At 49.4% G+C, this 19,438-nt stretch overlaps 2 long non-coding RNA genes across 2 annotated transcripts in view; one reads left to right on the top strand and one right to left on the bottom strand.

Annotated features, from left to right (window-relative positions):
- The first annotated feature begins 2,673 nt into the window (after positions 1 to 2,673).
- LOC307193129 lies at positions 2,674 to 10,009 on the top strand. Its single transcript, XR_013830227.1, has 5 exons — positions 2,674 to 5,372; positions 6,518 to 6,703; positions 8,323 to 8,419; positions 9,503 to 9,572; positions 9,735 to 10,009. It is a non-coding gene; the product is annotated as an uncharacterized lncRNA (long non-coding RNA).
- The window catches only part of LOC307193130, a 106,318-nt gene continuing 93,746 nt past the window's right edge, over positions 6,867 to 19,438 (bottom strand). The window contains exon 3 of the long non-coding RNA XR_013830228.1: positions 6,867 to 7,568. This is a non-coding gene — a long non-coding RNA (uncharacterized lncRNA). The remainder of the gene's footprint in view (positions 7,569 to 19,438) is intronic.

Below are 19,438 nucleotides of genomic sequence, written 5' to 3'. Positions count from 1 at the left end.
TACGCAGGAGGTCTCTGGGTGAGTTCCCCCGGGCCTCCAGCCACACTGCCCTCTATTGGATGAGGACAAGGTGGTCAGACACTCAGAACCAGCCACAAAAGGTGGGCAGTGTTTCATAGCTAAATGTGCTTGGGAGAGGATGCGGGGGAGCCTTTCGCAAATGGCAAAGCATTACTTGCACATATTGCCTTGCTCAGATATGATAACCCAGTTTCCTGTCCTACGTGATGCAGCGGAAGCTTGGGGTAAATGAGTAAGTGGCCAGGGTCACGTGAGGGTAAGTGACAGCAATTCTTGCCTTCTGACTCCAGGGCTCCCCCTGAAGAAGCAAGTCATGATCTCATATCCTCCCCTAAGCTCACCGTCATCCTACTAACAGGGGATTCAAGCTGAAAAAGGCAGTAGAAGTGATATTGGGAAACGTCTGTCGGCACTCTGGGTATCACTGTGACGAGCCTTCCCTCCAAGTCCTTCTGGAGGGCAGCCCTCTGCCCCGAACTTCCCGCTGACTCAGTCTGAATAAATGCTGTGGCCCAGACGAGCCACCTCGTTTTTTTTATCTCCTCTTCACTTTGCTAGTCTGAACTCATCATAAGAGTAAAGAAAATGAGAAACATTAACTATGAAATGAAAGTTGCTTCGAAGAAAAGTTAAAGACACTTACAAAGTATGTATGGCCCCCACCAACCTGTGATTTTCATAAAGGTTGATAGGCTGCCCCCCCCAGAAAAGTTTGCTTTAGGCCCCATTGCCTCAGTTTTCCCCATCTGCAAAATGGGCATAAACCATGGTCCATTCCCCTTCTCCCATTTTGGTACCTGTTGAAGACAAGGGGAACGGAGGTCAGGTGTATCTTCAGCTGAAAAAACAAGCTTTGCAAAGGGTCTTCTCATTTCCCCCATTCTCTTCCGCTTCCCTTGAAAGCCACCCCCCTACCCCCCACCCCCGCCTTCTCCAGAGCCTCCCTGGAAAGCCCCGCCCCGCCTTCTCCAGAGCCTCCAGGTCTACAGCTATTGCTTCTGGGAGTCAGAGGACAAAGGAATGGCATCAGCTAGGTTGCAGGCTTGGTACTTTGTCTAAAGAGTATTGCATCATCGTCCTGCCTGATTTTTTTTCCTTAATAACGTGGAATAGGGGTGAGGGGAGGTGGGGTGGATGAGAGCGCCTGGGCCCTAAAACGGGAAACTCTTCGTCCGTTTGCTCCCTATGCTTAAAAGACCCATGGAAGCACGTCACTAGAAGCATTGCGTCAAACAAGAGCTAAGAGGCACTTAAGGGTGCTGTGATAATGTTAGCTGTGCCCTGTCACTTTGTCTTTAAAAATATGCAAGTGCAGAAGAGAATCCGGCAGTGAGTTCCCAGGCTGGCAGGATTCCCCACCTTCATGCACACCCACGTCCACCCGCAGTTGTTCAGCCCAGAGTTAAGACAGCAGGTCAATGATAAAGGTGGATCTTCTTTGGGCCACAATAGTCCCTATGAAATTCAGCTGAGCCCTAAGGTTGCCTTTGCTGAGTCTGAAGTTAGAGTATCTATGAGGGTGACCATTTTCTGGACATTTCTTGCAGAATGAAGGAGGCTGGACATCCTGTTTTGTATCCAGAATAAGGACGGAGAGGCTCAACAGTGCCTACAGGTCAGTAGGGTTTTTTCTGGGCCTCATGATAAGGGTTCTGAGTTGGCTGTAGCCGTGGCCGTGGGCAAGGCACATGATGTCTGACCGTGAGGTTCAAGGGTTTTGTTATTCCCGCTTCAGCAAGAAGGAAACTGAGGCACAGAGTAAAGCCAGAGCATGTGGACAGTATTACCAGACTGTCTGAATGCAGCAAGGTCAGGTGGCGGCAACAGCTGAGGGGGAGTCTGCGTCTTTACATCCATGCTGATCTCCACCCTCCCAAGGCATCCACATCCTTAGGGGGAAGGGGTCCTTGATCTTTTCTGTGTCGTGGACCCCTTCTCACCATACTGTCTTTAAATGCTTACGATACCTATGGTTTCAATACCTTTACTTTGAGCAAGGTCTCAGGAATATTTGTCTAAGTAGTCCTCATTTAATTTCACCAATAAATAATTACACAAAGAAGTTTTTTAAATAGTATTTCCAAGAAAGCTGCATGGACCCCACCCCACCCTTGAATTCTACCCTCTGCCTTGGTCTACACCACCTTCCTGCTCCTCTGAATAACCCCCTACCCGCTACCGTTCCTCATTATCCTTTCCCGAGTATTTTTTGGTGTCGTAGCGGTAAATCGTTCTGTTCAGAAGCAGAACCTCCCTTTGCTACTGTGTTAAACCACGTTTCATTCAAAGGGCTCCTTAGGACATTAGTTGCTGCATTTTTTTTTTATTGGAATGTAGTTGATTTACAATGTTGTGTTAGTTTCAGGTATACAGCAAAGTGAATCAGTTATATATATATATATATATATATATATATCTCTCCATTCTTTGTCAGATTCTTTTCCCATATAGGTTATTACAGGATATCGAGTAGAGTTCCCTGTACTATACAGCAGGTTCTTATTGATTATCTATTTTATATATAGTAGTGTGTATATGTTAATCCCAACCTCCTAATTTATCACTTCCCCCCATGTTTCCCCTTTGGTAACCACACGTTTGAAGATCTGTGAGTCTGCTTCTGTTTTGTAAAAAAGTTCACTTGTACCATTTTTTTTATTAGATTCCACCTATAGGTGATATCATATGATATTTGTCTTTCTCTGTCTGAATTTCTTCACTTAGCATGATCATCTCTAGGTCCATCCATGTTGCTACAAATGGCATTATTTTGTTCTTTTTTATGGAGAGAGGAGAATGCAGACCCGTGGTGACAGAGGCCTTTAGAACCTTGCAGGGGAATGTCCCCGGAGCTCCACGGCCAGGAAGTGAAGGAGGAAACAGGACTTTCAAAACAGAAAAAGTAGGTCTGCTGAGAACCAGAGCTGCCCAGTCAGGCCTCTGAGGTCTCAATGCCAGTTTAAGGTTTTCAAACAACAACTTCTTTTCTTCCCTGAGAAAATCTGCTTGGGCAAGCTTCCCCAGTGTGCATTTTTGTCTGACAAGAAAGCATTTTGTCCTCTGTCAATGGAAATGCCAAGAACAAAGCAAGAGGGGCGTTGCCGGGAGGCAGTCAAAGCAGCTCCCCTGACCCAGGCGCTGGAGGCCCGGGCCCCCGGGTCTCAGATGCGCCCAGAAGGACCCTCCCTGGGGCCTGGGCAGGCGGCAGGACAGGAAACGTCAGTGACCGCATGGACGCCTCGGTTCTGGTCAGTGGGAGAGGGGGCTTTGGGAGAAAATGGAGACAGGTCTGTCTTGTTCATTTATTAATAGGCATTTGTCACACACCAGGTTAGGAAATAATCCTCCCATTGTCAGCGTGGCTTAATCCTGCTCTCGTCAATATGTCTTCCGGGGTCTTGCAGGGAAGGGAGGTGCTTTCTCAAAAGAAATCCTTTTCAGAGATAAATGCAGATGTGCCTCTCTTGATACAGTGGGCCTGTCCATGCAAGGAAGTATGTGCGTCTCCCACGTGATATTCAAGGCATCAAGGAAACGTGCTTTGTAACGGAGTCCTCGATCTCTTGAAGAAGTCACTCCTTAGGTGGTTTCTGTATAAACAGAGGCTTCCGCCTACTGGGTTTCTTTAAAACAAGGTTTTTTTTTTTTTTTCCTGCATTTCGCTTGGTTCCTAAAATAGTAACAAACAGCATTATTCAGGGAAGGTCAAGAAGCTGGCAACCCTTTTGGAAGCTTTTAGTGCCGCAAGCCTTAGCCTCCTCTGATGAATGCCTGTGACATTGTCACCTATCATCATCCCTCACCCCCACACACACCCTCACAAGAAACCCAGGAACTGAGATGACCACAGTGTTTTTAAAAATTCAACAACCCTCAAGCGTTTTCAATTTCAGCGAAGAATTAGAAAAGCAGAGTCCAGAGAGCAGAGTCAAAAGCAGGTCTCTGTCGGTTGTATGAAATTGTCACGGTGAAATCCTTGAGTAAAGAAACCCAAGTACTTTCTATTCCTCTGATAGGATGTGAGTGCAACCCTAGAACCACCAAAGAGGCAGGAATTAGCCAACTTTTTTCGGTCTTTTTTTTTTTTTTTTTATTATTAATTGATGTTAGAGTAGGGTTGCTTTACAATAGCCAACTATGATTTGGCTAAAAAAGAACAGGAAACACACACACTCACACACCCCTAACTAAGGCACCAGATTCACGCAGTAGAAAAGAAATCATAAACTTCCTCCATGATGCTAAATAGCATTCACGGCAAAAGCGAATTTTCTGACAGTGAATCAACCACTGAAAAAAGCTTCCTGCAGCACATGGCACGGAGCAGCCTCCTCAGACGTCGGGCGCTTATTATTCTGTTCCCAGCCTTTATTTTCCTCCCACCCCTCCCCGCAGAAGACCGCACTCAGATACAGCAATCCATCCCAAGGAGAAGCTTCGCCACTGAGAGATTAATCATGAGCGGGGATGTGTGATTGAGCCTGCCGCCCGAAAAGCAGTGGGAAGCGGAGGCTGCCTTTTAGCCAGTAAGCAAAGTTCAGAGCTGTTTGCATTCTGCTGGGTAAGCAGGGGTCTCTCAAGACCTGAGCTGGATGGGCTGCGCTCGGCAGGAATTCTCGCCGAGGCAGTGCACAGGTGTGCCTGGGTGGACTCACCTGAGACCCTCACAGAGGGTCAGAACTACTCATTTTTGCAAATAGCCTGATTCCATCATGTTTTAATTAGCATGAAGTATTGCAAACCCATTCTGTTCAAGATGTTGGCAAGTGAAAACCAGATTAAGATCTATGCAGTAAGCTTAGGATATATAGGGTTTTCCTAATCACTAGAGAAATGCTAGAGGCTGGAATTTCCTAAATTTTTGCAGAAAAGGGGTCGAGGGGGTTTTTTTGGCCATATCCCGCCCCCCCCCAAAGAAAACCTAATTACAGGATTTATAAAGAATAAAAATAAAAGGAAGGGGAAAATACTGCATTTGGCATAGCTGTACCTTGGAACAAATAAATGCTAAAGGGAGTTGGTAATTCAGGAGGTCCACCGTGGACTCAGATGCTCGGCAGAAGCAACGGCATCACAGCAAAGATGTATGATGTAGCCTAGTGGCCTGGAGAGCCAGCAGCCCTGTGCTCAGACCGCAGCTCTGCAGCCACTTTCTAGCTGCAACTCTCGGTAAGTTCATTGTCATTTCCGAGCCTCTATTTTCATTTTCCTTTTTCTTTTTTTGAAGTCGTTTAGCACTTACATTTCTCCATTTCCTTAAAGTGGGAAATCAGTAAACAGTACCGTCTCACCTCAACTGGAATTCAACGAGACGATGAATGTGGAGTATCAAGCCTGATAACAACGACAAAGTAAGTTCTCAACTTACTTTATTATTAGACTTTATTAGAAGATCTAGCAGGATCCAGGAGTGTGTTCAGTGGCTGGGTTGCCAAGGAAAGCGTATAATACAGCTCCTCCCAGTTGGAAAGTTCTCTTCACATCCGGGGCAAAAATCCTGTCCTGACACATCCAGTATCAAATAGGTTTAATTCTCCACCCTCGAGGTCCCCACGAAAATGTCTAAGTGCTCATGTCAGAATGCGCAGTCAGCGCTGTCCAAATACCAGGGCAGTTTTAAACCTACACGTGCACACTGTCATTTACAAACCACTCACGCGTCTTAGCAGGGCTCAGACTAAAGGCTAATGCGAAAAGGGCTATGCGGAGCTGAGGACGTTTGGGGTAAGAAACGAACCAGGGAGAACTATGGTTTAACAACAGTGAACGTGGCCTCATCTCCTGAGCTTGTGTTGGAAGCCAGACCCTATGCTACTTTCCATGCATGATCCCACGTGATTCTCACGACATCTCCATGCAAGCTGAGGGGCGACGAGGAGGCAGATGGATAGAGAATGAAGAGGGAAACCTGGCACCTTGCGGGAGACTCCGTAACCATAATGGCCATTACGGGGCCATTACTGTGTTCTTAGCAGTGTGCCAAGCACCTCCCACGTGCTTATTCACTTAGTCCTCACCTGCCATGTAGAACCAAGTCCCCCCATTTCTAGTGTCAGGATTGTAAGTCTCAAAGGTTGACTACCTTGCCCAGAGTCGCATAGTAACAGGCTAGGACTCAGTCCCTGGGAATCTAATCACAGATCCTGTGCTTGTCCACCTAGAAGCCCTCTTCCTGCCCACCAGCGCTGTCAGGGGTAACACAGAGACCAGTGGTATGGGGGACAGGAAAGGGCTCCTCAAAGCCAGTTTCCTGTACTAGCTGGCAAAAGAGTGGAGTTTACATCTGAAGCCCCTAAAAGACAGGTCCCTGTGGAATTTGACCGTGTACTTCACATGTGTGCTACAGTAAGCTGTAAATGACAGAGTTTTGACAAATTTCAGTCTGTGATCATATTAGCTTCCATTTACCCAGTGCCTGCTCTGCGTGTGCCGGCACCTTTCTGAGTGATTAGCGTGTATTAAGTCCCTGAACCCTCAAAGCGATCGTATGCCGCAGGTTCTGCCCATTCTACAGATGAGGAAAGGACATTGCCTGAGGTTACAGAGGTAGAAGTGGTCCAGCCGGGGTTTGAACCTGGGCGAATCTGGCTACAAGGCCACAGACTAGAAGAGCGATACACCGTGGGGCCTGAGATGCTTCTCTTCCCTGGGGCAGGTGGATACCTGGCAAAGGTGTTTGCAGGTAAGGATGCACCTCTTCTAATAATTCATGTGAATGATTCCACTGGACTCTGTAAGCGGTGACACCAGAAATACCGGCTGAGACGGATGCCCTCTATTCAGTCATCTTCAAGGCCCAGGAAAAAGCAGTCTTGAGCGGATTTTCCTGTTTTAACCCTTCCCGTTTAGCACAGTCAGCTGACGGCCGGGTGAGGCTGCTGTGAAGAGTTTGGAGGGCCGCTGAGAGCCCTGACACCCTTGTCTGAAAGACACTGGCATTGGCAGCTGTCCAAGCACTGTGGCTGACTTTCAGACCATTTAATTGAAACCATATTTTTTAAAAAAGGGAAGGGGGTGGGTGCCAGAGCAGGAGAAAGATCTTGGCAAAAAACCTCGTGTGTGCCGTTTCCACCATCGGATTGAGCAGACAGGGCCACAAAGCTGATAAAACAGGATTAGCAAAATTGTATTGTTGGCCATAGGCACGGCGTGACATGTGCTACAGCGAAGGCATTTGGCAGGATTAACCTGCCAGGGATAAAGATACAGCAGACAAGGGGCAGAATTAGTGGACTGGCATGACCAAAGCGGGGAAATCTATTTGCATGCAATATTAACTGTGCTAATAAACTCCGGGCTAGGCTCGGCAGGCCCAGCAGTCCTCTCTGAACCAGGATTTTTTTATTTTAAAGCCCACCTGGAGTCTTCCAGCGACGATGGGCTAACGCAAGCGGGCTTCCCAGGTTGCCTTTAGGCTGACGTTTGCCATCGTCCTAGAAGAGTTGTGCCGTCTTACATCACCGTAGCAGCCTTCTGACCGTGCAGAATGAGCCTAATGCCTCAGGGTTTTGGTGCTAAAGGGTCCTCCATTTAGAGGGTGACTGTCTCTGAAAAACAATGAAGAAACATTCAGTACAACACACTCTACAAAATACGTACTTGGAATGGCTGGTTTTGCCTGATGTGTGTATTCTGATTGCCTGAAAGTCGGGGCGAGACCAGGGTGAGCAAGGAGGACAGCCCAGGACATAAATTTTCAGAAGGTGCTCGTGGGTCCCGCTCCTATAAGAGCAGGTTCAGCCTCTGAGAGTGAGTGCCTCACGCCCCTCACCCTGGTCCTGCTGAAAGTGACCGTGGGGACAATGTAAGATACACCCATTCAAAATGCACGTGCGCTTAAATACACTCACACGGTCACTAATGCACAGCTGAGTGTCGAGGGGAGGGCAGGGCAAGGAAGAGGCTGGGCAGGTGAGAGGGAAGGGAACCAGTAAAGATGGAGTTATCCTCTGGGTTACTGCTGTGGGCAGGTGGGGACCTCTGCCAGCCTATGTGGGGCAGGAGAGCAGGTATTTTTCCACCAGCTCCCATGCATCACTGATGAGGGATGTTGACTTTTTTTTTTTTTTTTTTTTTTTTTTTTTGCTGTACGCGGGCCTCTCACTGTTGTGGCCTCTCCCGTTGCGGAGCACAGGCTCCGGACGCGCAGGCTCAGCGGCCATGGCTCACGGGCACAGCCGCTCTGCCGCATGTGGGATCCTCCCGGACCGGGGCACGAACCTGTGTCCCCTGCATCGGCAGGCGGACTCTCAACCACTGCGCCACCAGGGAAGCCCTGTTAACTCCTTTTTAACCCAGCAGGTTGACCACACGCCTGCTCCTTTTCCTGACCCAAGGAAGCCCCCCGGCCGAGGGCACCGTGTGAACAGTGGTGCTGGATACCGCCAGCACTTGCCACGTGAGTGAGATTTCATATTCCTCTGAAGATGTGTCATTAGAAGTGTCCGTTTTTAACAGGGCCCTAGATTTAGAGCAGCAGTCCCCAGATCTGGTTTATCAGAATCCCTGGGGTGGGGGGAGGGTGGGGATTCCTGGCCTTTGCTTTCAAACCTACTGAAGCAGAATCTTAGAGTGGTGGGGATGGAGCCCTGAATCCCACCTTCCCATCCTGAGCCAGCTAGCCAGGCTGGGGGGGATGTCAGCCGCTTCAGGGCATCTGCAGCGACCCGTGGTCAGCGTGGGAGGTGGTTTTGATGAGGAAACCCGCCCTGTTTCTATGGCTGTCAACTTTTCCCCAAAGTAACAGGCAGGAAAATAGTTTGTTGGTTTGAGACCGCTGATGTTACAAAGCTTAGATAATTGTCACGCCCTTCCGATCGATCGCCTTCACCAAGTGATCATTATGTGACATTTAAAAAAATGAATTAATAGGATTAGCTGGCTTGACCTTACCAGGCAAATAAGAAGAAGGACTAACATAAACAGGCCAAAGTGTGAAATAAAGAGATAAAAGGTTTTGGTTAAAATGGGTGCAGAATTTTGGAACACCAGAAATCTTAACATTCTCTTCAAATGCCCCCGGGGTAGCTGAGGTGCTTAATGAGGCAACAGCAGGTAAAAGGGCCCTGAGGTGGGAGGAAACCAGGTAGTTCCAGCAGGGCCACTCTGTGTGGCTCAGTGATGCAAGCGCCCCCTGTCTGGGGGCTGGGGTCCAGCCCAAGGCCACCCACCAGGTCACATGCCCTGTTCTAGGGCTGCATCTGCCCAGGAAAAGGGGGAGCTTCTTGAGCTCACAAAGGGCTCCATCCACAGGAAAGGTCTGATTTTTTACATTGTAGAAGGTACCATATGGCCTAGCTCTGTGTTTCAAGATCTGAAAGAAAAACAGCGCGGCTGAGTGCACGGAAAGGGGGAGGTGTTGGTAGACAGGTAGGCAGGGCTGGACGACCGGGACGCGTGTGCTTTCGCGGGGATCTTATCCTGGGTGGGATGGGAACCGGGGTTGAAGCAGGAGAATGACACGCTTTGAGTCATATTTTAGAAGGATCACTCAGGCTGCAGCACGAAGAGTGAATCAGAGGGACAAGTTAGACACTCAGAGCATCGTCCAGGTGAGAGGCAGGGCAGGGGCGGGGGCGCTGGGCTGGTGGTGTAGGGTGGCCATGGAGATGGAGAAATGTACTTCAGTGGCAAAATATTGACCATTCTGATGACTCTTGGGGACATTAAGGACAAAAATTTGTTTTGTGTCTGCACCTCCCCCAACTTTGCAGGACTTCCTTCACTGATTGAGAGCATAGCCAAGCTGCAGGTCCTGCTGTTACAGCTACTGTGCAGTACTGGGCTGCCAGGGGACTCCATGACGGCCTCTGTCCTTGGGATCACTGTCTCCTATGACAGACTGACGAGTGCAACAGTAATGGAAGCACACAAAAGGTAGAAGAATCCTAGATACCAGGCCCAGAGCTCAGGCTGAGCAGGGAGCCGGGGGGCCTTGTTGGTGGCTGACCCTGGAGCCCTCCTGCATGAGCAGGAGTGTGTTGGGTAGAAAGGGGCAGAGGGGTGTTCAGATCCACAGAAGCAGGCAGACGTGGGGGCCTGGGGGGAGGCCTGCTCCCTAAGAGGGGAGGAGCAGGCAGGGAGTGAGGAACCATAGGATCTGGAACTCATGGGCATGACGAGGAACCTTAGAGAGGTTAAGCCAGATCAGACTGACCCTCTGGAAGAATCCGTCTGATTTCCCTGTGCATCAGGGTACCGCTAGCCTAGAGGCAGGGAGATGAGTGAGGAGATCTGGCAGTCAGCTATTGACGTAAAATTATTCGTTACAAAACAGCACGTGTATGTCCTTAAGATACTTGGTGCCTTTTTTATTTTTCCTTTTCCAAACGCGTAGATAAGAGTAGTTGGGCCACACACGCCTTAGTTTAAACCATGCGTTCATTCGACCAGTATTTATCAAGCACCCCCCACGTGGCCAAGGCTGGGGAGGTTAGAGTTTAGTGGAGACAGCTCTATGCGCACTGTACGGTAAGTGCCCTAAGGAAGGGGACCAGATGCCTGGAGAGCACGTTACGGAGGAGTCAGGTCTGGTCTGGGGGATGGGTGTCCAGGAAGTCATTTTGGAGTTGAAATCTGAAGGAGGAGTTGGTGTTAAACTATGCGAAATGGGGAGTGAGGCATTCCAGGCAGAGGAAGCAGCTTGTGCAAAGGCCCTGTGGTGGAAAGAACTATGGCATATTTGAGAAGTTAGAAAAGCAGATAAAAGCCCACGGAGTGCAGACACATGGGGAGATGAAATGTCGAAGCTGCTTGCACTCTGCTTCTAACCCATGGCTGCTGTCTGTCCCCCCCTCCCCCCGCCGCTCCAGAGGCAGCACGGAGGAAGGGACCCCACGACCATCGATCGGCCTCCCCGGCACGGTGCGGTGGGGCAGCTGGTGTTGTGAATCAGGCCGTCGCCAATCAGAGAACGGCTACTTCACAACACCAGGGTCACACCCCACCACAGGCAGCACTCCAGGCACCGGCCCCCATCACATCCGCACCTCGGCCATCGATGGGGCACCACCAAGCCCCCCAGAACCACGGCAGGTGACTTTCTGGTTCATTGTGCATATGCTGTGCGGACACCACCGCAAACACAGCCGCCCGGAGGCTGTTTCTGCCCCAACACAGACAGCTCCACTTTTAAAGAAAAAAGCTACTCCTGCCAGCATCTATTTCCTAGGTGGTCCCGGGTGCCTTTGAGGGTGAGAGTCCCACTGCCCGCCATCAGCACGTGCCCCCACTCTGGCTGAGAGCCACCCACAGGAGGACCCTTCCTAGGGCATCAGTGTGTCACACACTCGCGTCCTAGGTAATGTGATCTGTCACCTGTGCTGACAGGCGGGCTTCCTTTCCCTGGGACCCCACAGCCAGGGACCTGGCAGGGTTGAAAAACTGATGGGGGTCTCCAGAGTTGAAGTGTTTTCATGTTTAAGTACCTAAGGTAAATCTTACGTGTGAAACTGCTGTGTTTTAAAGCCAAGGGAGGAGTTTAAAGACAGGGTGGCTGGTTGGCTAGAATCCTTTCTCGAAGCACTAAGAAAAAGGAGGATGCCCATCTCTCTGGCTTTCTGTGGCGCAGAGAAGGAGAACCAGGGCCACTGCGATGAACCCGGGCTCTGTCTGTGTAACCTCGGTGCTGTGCTGCCGTCCGCGAGGAAGCCAGAGGGATGGACAAAAACAAGCCCAGTGCCAATACTACACAGAATGAGGTTACGTAGACCTTGGGTTAATCAGAGCGGCCCTGGGTCTCTGTCCCCTTGAAGTTCTGGGAGGTGAGTCTACTGCTGCTGCGAAGTTCTGCCCCTCACCCCAAACTACGAAGGCATCTCTGAAATGTTACGTAAGTTATGCTTGCGGACAAGTATCTTTAAAGTTAAAGGAGTCCCAGTTTTTCAGAACAGTCTTCCCACCTTCTCCTTAAAGCATATAAACGGCCTATCTCTGAGCATCTATCCACTAACTGGTTCCCCTGCCACCACCAGAGTCCAGGTGGGTACCGTTCACAGTGTGGTCCATGGTGGTGGCATCAGCACGCTGGAAAGGCACGCCTGCTGCATCACAATCTCAGGGCCACAGCCTGGGTTCGGGGACTGGGTGTTAACAGGCCCTCAAGGGGATTCTTCAGAATCGTGACCACTCCCTTTTTGGTCTCCCCACATCCTCTCCAGGTGCCATTCCAACCCTATCTCTTCCGCACGTTCCAGCCAGAATGGGCTTTTCCAAACACACACCTACATCGCGTGAATTTCTCCACCCTCTGCCTTAAAACTGCTGGAAGGGTTGTCCTCACCCTAACACTGGCACCCCGAGTAGCGTGCACCCCCAGCCACCTCTCAGTCCACGCCCTTCCTCCCTCTGGCACACCTGCCCCAGGACCCCTTTCCAGACCCTCACACCTTCCCAAGCTCCCTCCTGCCCCCGGGCCTTTGTGCAGCTCAGCCCTGTCCGGAATGCTCCCAGCCCTGAGCATCCTCCCACGATTGGTGCCTACCTGTCCTCCAGATTTCAGCCAGCACCGACTCCCCAACCCGCAAGGCCAGGCCAGGTAAGGACGCTGATGTTCAGAGCAAGCTGAATTCTGCCCCTTCAGAGCACACGTCCCATTTTGTCATTACGCCTTCACGGGTGGGAATCTTTGCTGAATGTGTGTCTTCCCCACTGGCTGGACGCTTCCTGAGGGCAGGGACCCTTCGGCTCCATTCACTGTTGCGCCCCTAGCCGAGCTCAGTGTCTGGCATGGAGTAGTGGCTCGATAATGTATTTGTTCACAGCCTGAGCTCTGAGTGTCCTTCAAAGTCAAACGCTCTCTCTGGCCCATGGGAGCGCTGCGTCTGTTTCCTTCCAGTGGCATCGTAATAACAGCAGCAGGCACTTACAGCGTAGAAACGGGGGCATGCACCGCTCTGAGCCCTTTGCATAGCCGTGTACCCAGTCGGTTTCCTCCTAGTGGCAGGTCATGTAAGTAGTGGGACCACACCATCCATACTGTTGGTAATTGGCGTAACCCTACCCCAGGCTGTCTGGCTCCATGCTGCTGAGAGGAGCCGAAGGGGACAGCGCTGGAACCCTCCTTCACTGTGGGTGGGAATGGCCATTGGAGCAGCCACTATGGAAAACAGTAGGTAGGTGCCTCAAAAAGCTAAAAATAGAGTTGCCATGTGATCCAGCAATCCCACTCCTGGGCGTCTATCCAGACAAAACTATAATTCAGAAAGATACAGGCACCCCAGTGTTCATTGCGGCACTGTTCACGATAGCCAAGACACGAAAGCAATCTCAATGCCCACCGACAGATGAATGGATAAAGATGTGGTCCGCATAGACAATGAAATACTACTCAGCCACAAAAAAGAATGAAAGAGCCATTTGCAGCAACATGGATGGACTTAGAAAGAGAAAGAAATACCGTATGATATCACTTACACGTAGAATCTAAAATACGACACAAACCAACCAATCTACAAAACAGAAACAGCCTCACTGACGTGGAGAACAGACTTGTGGTTGCCAAGGGGCAAGGGGGAGCTGGGAGAGGGATCGACTGGAAATTTGCGGTTAGCAGATGCAAACTATTATATATAGAACAGATAAACAACAAGGTCCTACCGTATAGCGCAGGGAACTATAATCAATATCCTGTGATAAACCATAATGGGAAAGAATATTAAAAAGAATGTGTGTAGATACACATATATACAACTGAAATACAGCAGAAATTAACACACTGTAAATCAACTATACTTTTTAAAAAAAGGGGGACAAAGCTGGACACGGAGATCCCCAGGGCTTGCTCCCAGGGACCCAGAAAAACCCCCTCCCTTCTCAGAGGCTTCCCTCTGGTCTCTGAAACCTGGTAGACCGGGCAGTATTCTTCCTGTTTGAACCTTTCGAAAAGGTTAAATTCGAATCTTGTTTAAAGCACTTCATAATGGAACCTGATTATAAACCTAATGAAATATAAAATAGGGTCAAGTCCAGAGAGAGAAAAAACTGTTTAAGAACCAGAGGAAACTCTCCTTAATTTTGTTGTTAAGTTGGTGAATTCATCCGAGGTGTTCCTCAGTTACCTTCAGAGGTCAGCGCTTCTGGGAAGAGCCGGGTTTGGAAAGGAGGTTTCCTGAGTAAATATTTAATATCAAATAGAGCCACGGTTCTCAAAGTGGGGGTCCCCTGACCAGCAGCATCTGCACCTGGGAACTCGTTAGACACACACATCTTCCAGGTCCGCACAGCCCTGCTGAATCAGAAACCCTGGGGGAGGAGGTCCAGCAATCTGTGTGCTTTTTTGGGTTTTTTTTGTTTTATTTTTTAGCATCTTTATTGGAGTATAATTGCTTTACAATGGTGTGTTAGTTTCTGCTTTACAACAAAATTAATCAGTTATACATATATGTTCCCATATCTCTTCCCTCTTGCATCTCCCTCCCTCCCACCCCCCCATCCCACCCCCCCAGGCGATCACAAAGCACCGAGCTGATCTCCCTGTGCTATGCGGCTGCTTCCCACTAGCTATCTGTTTTACATTTGGTAGTGTATATATGTCCATGCCTCTCTCTCGCTTTGTCACAGCTTACCCTTCCCCCTCCCCATATCCTCAAATCCATTCTCTAGTAGGTCTGTGTCTTTATTCCTGTCTTACCCTTAGGTTCTTCATGACATTTTTTTCCCCAGCAATCCCACTACTGGGCATATACCCTGAGAAAACCATAATTCAAAAAGAGTCATGTACCAAAATGTTCACTGCAGCTCTATTTACAATAGCCCGGAGATGGAAACAACCTAAGTGCCCATCATCGGATGAATGGATAAAGAAGATGTGGCACGTATATACAACGGAATATTACTCAGCCGTAAGAATAAACGAAATTGAGCTATTTGTAGTGAGGTGGAGGGACCTAGAGTCTGTCATACAGAGTGAAGTAAGTCAGAAAGAGAGAGACAAATACCGTATGCTAACACATATATATGGAATCTAAGAATCTGTGTGTTAATAAGCCCTCCCAGGGATTCTGAAGTGCCTCAAGTTTGAGAACCACTAAAATAGGGTAAAAAAGGGAAAAGAACCGTCTTCATTACCACATGTGGAAAGGGCAAGGTCGTGAGGTGCTCACGCAGGCCATTCGAAGCAGTGTGGAAAGTTTAGGGCATTTACTGTATGTTGAATAATAATTTTTCTTAAACCTACTTTAAAGTAAATCCCCTGGTGTTCTGGGCTGTGGAAACCTGACCCTTGCCTTCTTCACCTAGACCTGAAAAAAACATCCCCAGAGCGTCTTTTTATCCCTCACAGCGGGGACACTGGAAGATAAAATTACTTTCCACCAGTTTAAAGGCTTAGATTTTTATTCCCTATTGATTGAATTAGTAATACAGGACAAGGCACATTTTCAGGGCTTTATATGCCTTTAATCAGAGCTCCCAACAACCCCATTTTAAGAAGAGGAACCACAGGCAGAGAGGTTAAGGAACCTGCCCCTGGGAATGACAGGCATCTACCTGCAGGAACAGAGACTGGAGCCCCGTGGTACCCCCAGACCCACACTCGGACCTGCCTTTGATTGGCTACCTCTGTAAGGAGCAATTGGGGACCAGGAAAGTCAGCCGTGCCAGCTCAGGGCACCCTGTGTCTGTCTAAACAATTAGAAGCCGTTTAGGACTTGGCAGCCAACTTGGGGAAACCCTGACTCTAAAATGTAACGCCGTAAAGATGAAACACTGGACAGCCGTTTCATTTAAACTTGAAAAGTTTTGTTATTTACCTTGAGGTAGGTTTCCTTCTTGATGGGGAAGGGGGAGGGTAGATTTTCTTGTTTACTTGTAGTCATCACTAGACATTTACTTTTAGCCCCATGGGTGGCCTTTTATGCATTCCTTATGCAAGCTACAGCCCAGGACATTTTCAGCCCCGTGCACCTGTCTCTTGATACAGACCCCAGGGCCGTGGCTTCTCCCAAATAGATAAAGTAATTTGAGGGTTCCTATTCGATGTGCTGCTACAAAGCAAGAGTTCCCACGTATCACATCTTCTCTGTGGCAGTAAGGCCGCAGGGAAAGCTGTGCACACACGAGCTACTGAAATTTCAGGAAGAGTCCATGGGCCTCACAGACAGAGTTGAAGCGGAAGGTTTGCACCATAGTGTTGATTGTTGATGTAGCTTGGGAAAGAGGAGGGGCAGTGAAAATCCATTCCATCATTCGCTCTGTCCCCAAAACTCATAAAGAACCTCACACGGGCCAAAGAGAGAGTTTGAAATTGCTATTTTAAAAGGCATAGCAGACCACCCCAAGGTTCATTGCAGCACTGTTCATAGTAGCCAAGACATGGAAGTAACCAAAATGTCCATCGCCAAAGGAATGGATAAAGAAGATGCGGTACATATACACAGTGGAATATTACTCAGCCATGAAAAAGAATGAAATAACGCCATCTGCAGCCACAGGGATGGACCCAGAGGTGACCATACTAAGTCCGAAAGAGAAGGATAAATATCATATGATACTGCTTAAATGTGGAATCTAAAAAAAAACGGTACAAATGAACTTATTTACAAAACAGAAATAGAGTCACAAATGTAGAAAACAAACATGGTTACCAAGGGGGGAGGGATAATTGGGAGATTGGGATTGACATATACACACTACTGTATATAAAATAGATAACTGATAAGGACCTACTGTAGAGCACAGGGAACTCAATACTCTGTAATGGCCTATATGGGAAAAGACTCTAAAAAGGAGTGCATATATGTGTAACTGCTTCACTTTGCTGTACACCTGAGACTAACACAACATTGTAAAGCAACTATACTCCAAGCATAAAAGAGTTTTGGTAGAAAAATGGATCAAAATAAGTAAGCCATGAAACCTAATTCTGACATTCCCTCCGGCTTCCCGCATGCTGGGGCAGTTCGGGGGACTTGGGCCACGGTTCTTCATTTCCAAGTGGGGGCACAGGGGCCAGAAGCAAGGAGACCTAAGGCTGAGGCCCAGCAGAAGGTGAAAGTTGGGAGCGGCCTCAGATCTGGGACGCTCCATCATCTTAGCCGAGCAGAGGGGCTGCTGTCATGGCTTCAAGGGGTACCTGTGACTGGAAAGGCCTCTCCTGGCCTTGTCCCATTGCAGCTCATTTTGCAATTGAGGAAGCGGAGGCCCAGAAAGGTCAAGTAACCTGCCTTAGGCCACACAGCCTTGCCCTCAGTTTCCAGAGCCACAGGTCCCTGTGCTTCAGAACCAAGATAGTGACCCCCCCTCCTCCCCTGCTGGTATTTACTGTGTCCTGGCACTTGGCCAGTGTCATCTCACTGAGGCTCAGAGAAGCCCTGGGAAGGGAAGCAGTGGCATCATTCCCATTTCTCAGGTGAGGAACCGGCTCAGAAAGGTCAAGAAAGGCTTTCTCGCGCAAAGCCTCCCAGCTGGTGAGTGGGCTATCGGGACCCCAAAAGTCTGCTTCCAACCCTGCTGAGGGGCTTCATCCCCTCCCTGCTTCCCGGGCAGCGCCCTCCTCACCTGCCAGCAGCCTACACCCTGTGACTGACTGCCTTCAAGATTTTCTAGCCGTTTTTTGCTTGAAACACTGGAGCTCTGGGAGAGAAAGCCCTGGACATCGGGGGTGAAAAGCGACGCCCTCCTGAAGTGAGCCTCCAAGGCTGTTCCCTCGGGCCCTGACAAGTGGAAGGGGGGGGGGGGGGTGTGTGTGTGTGTGTGTGTGTGTGTGTGTGTGTGTGTGTGTGTGTGTGTGTGTGTGTGTGTGTGTGTGTGTGTGTGTGTGTGTGTGTGTGTGTGTGTGTGTGTGTAATTGACTTTACAACTGTGAAGTACAGTCCATTGTCTTCTATGTTTGCACCATTTCTTTTTGTACGTTGCCTAGAGGAGCATCCCTCCATGTTTACAACCACGAAACAAATAACGGGGGGAAAAAAGAAGACACGATTCCAGGACCAGACCGCTCAAATATCAAAAGGATTACAGAGGTACAGGATAGCCTGTGAGAGTCCCTTATCATTCTATCCCCAGAGATAACCACTTTAAAAAAAAAAACAATTTGAATATTTTTTTATGATTACAAAAGCCAGATGCATTTAAAGATACAGCAAAATGAAAGTAAATAAATGCTTCACTGCTCAGGCGTCCTTGGCAGGCACAGGGTCTGAGGCCACCGATGCAGCTCACCACCTGGGTTACCAGGGCTCCCCGCCACTGACCCTCTTAATTTTTGATTCAGAATAAATAGAACAGGCAAGGACTGACGTGCAATCCTTGGGAAACACAAGTCAGACCACAGGGCTCTGACCTCCATTGCCCATTGCCGTGTGGGATCCACCACCAACTCCCACTTCTGCTGTTCGCTGCGCTGTCTTCCCCCAAGGCCCCACACACACTGTTCCCTGCAGAGGCTTCTCTTCCCCCAGGTGTCAGCTTGACCCCTCCTCCCCCCACTGAGAGCCACCCTGACCTTCCAGTTGACTGCGTGCCACCGTCCACAGCACCCTCCCTCCCATCCCTGGACCCTGCCCTGCCTCGTCTCCACAGCACGCATCACCTTCAGGGTCCTACGTGATCTACTTGTGATCTGGTCTCCTCCACCTCTAGACCATGAGCCTCCCGAGGGCAGGCATTATTGCCTGCTGTGATCACTGATGTATCCGCAGCGCTCAGCAAACAGTAGGTGTCCAATACATGTTTGCTGAGAGACCGTGGGCCCTATCCTTGCTGAGTCCGGGAAGTAAACAGCACTTCTAAGCCCAGCTTCACCACCCCAACCTGCATCTGCACGGTTCCTGGGGGTGGCTTCCTCCAAGCTGTGTTCATATGTCACTCAAGCTCTGGGAAGCTGAAGGTTCATCGAATATGGACAATAGAGTGCGCAGGTGAGAGCTCTCGCCAAGGGAAGAAGGCTTTCCCTGGGGCACTGTGATGAGAGGCCGTCAGAGACAAGCCCAGGAGGTTTGGGGCATCTTGCTGAGCTTAAGGACAGAAGAAACGGCCTCTAGGCTGCCTTCCCTGAGCTCCAGACCAGGTGAGGCTCCCCCGTTACTCACACGGCACCCTGTACTTCAAAAACAAGCAAACAACTAACTATGACTTTGCAATATCCTATTTCTCCATCAGGCAGTAAGCTTCAGGAACACAGCGCCAAGGTGTGTTTTGCTCTTTCGGCCTCCCCAAAACCTGGCACAGTGCCTGGCACATAGGTGTTTTGAGGGATAGCTGAGCCACTTGTTCGCACGGTGCCCTGCTCCGTTCTGGCAGATGGGCTGCTTACTGCGTTTCCCATCCTACAGAAGACATTTACTGCCCCTCTGCTCCCAGAGTCACCAGACACATCCAGAGACTAGTGCCAAATAGATGGCATCACCAGCTTAGGAAGAAAGTGTCTTGGTGAAGACACCCCCGTTTCCACGGAGTCAGTGTGGAGTGGCAGGAGTAA

This window comes from Stenella coeruleoalba (genome assembly GCF_951394435.1).
Source record: "Stenella coeruleoalba genome assembly, chromosome: 10".
Lineage (NCBI taxonomy): Eukaryota > Metazoa > Chordata > Mammalia > Artiodactyla > Delphinidae > Stenella > Stenella coeruleoalba.
Note: the sequence above shows the minus strand (reverse complement) of the source record. Positions and strands in the feature narration are given on the sequence as shown.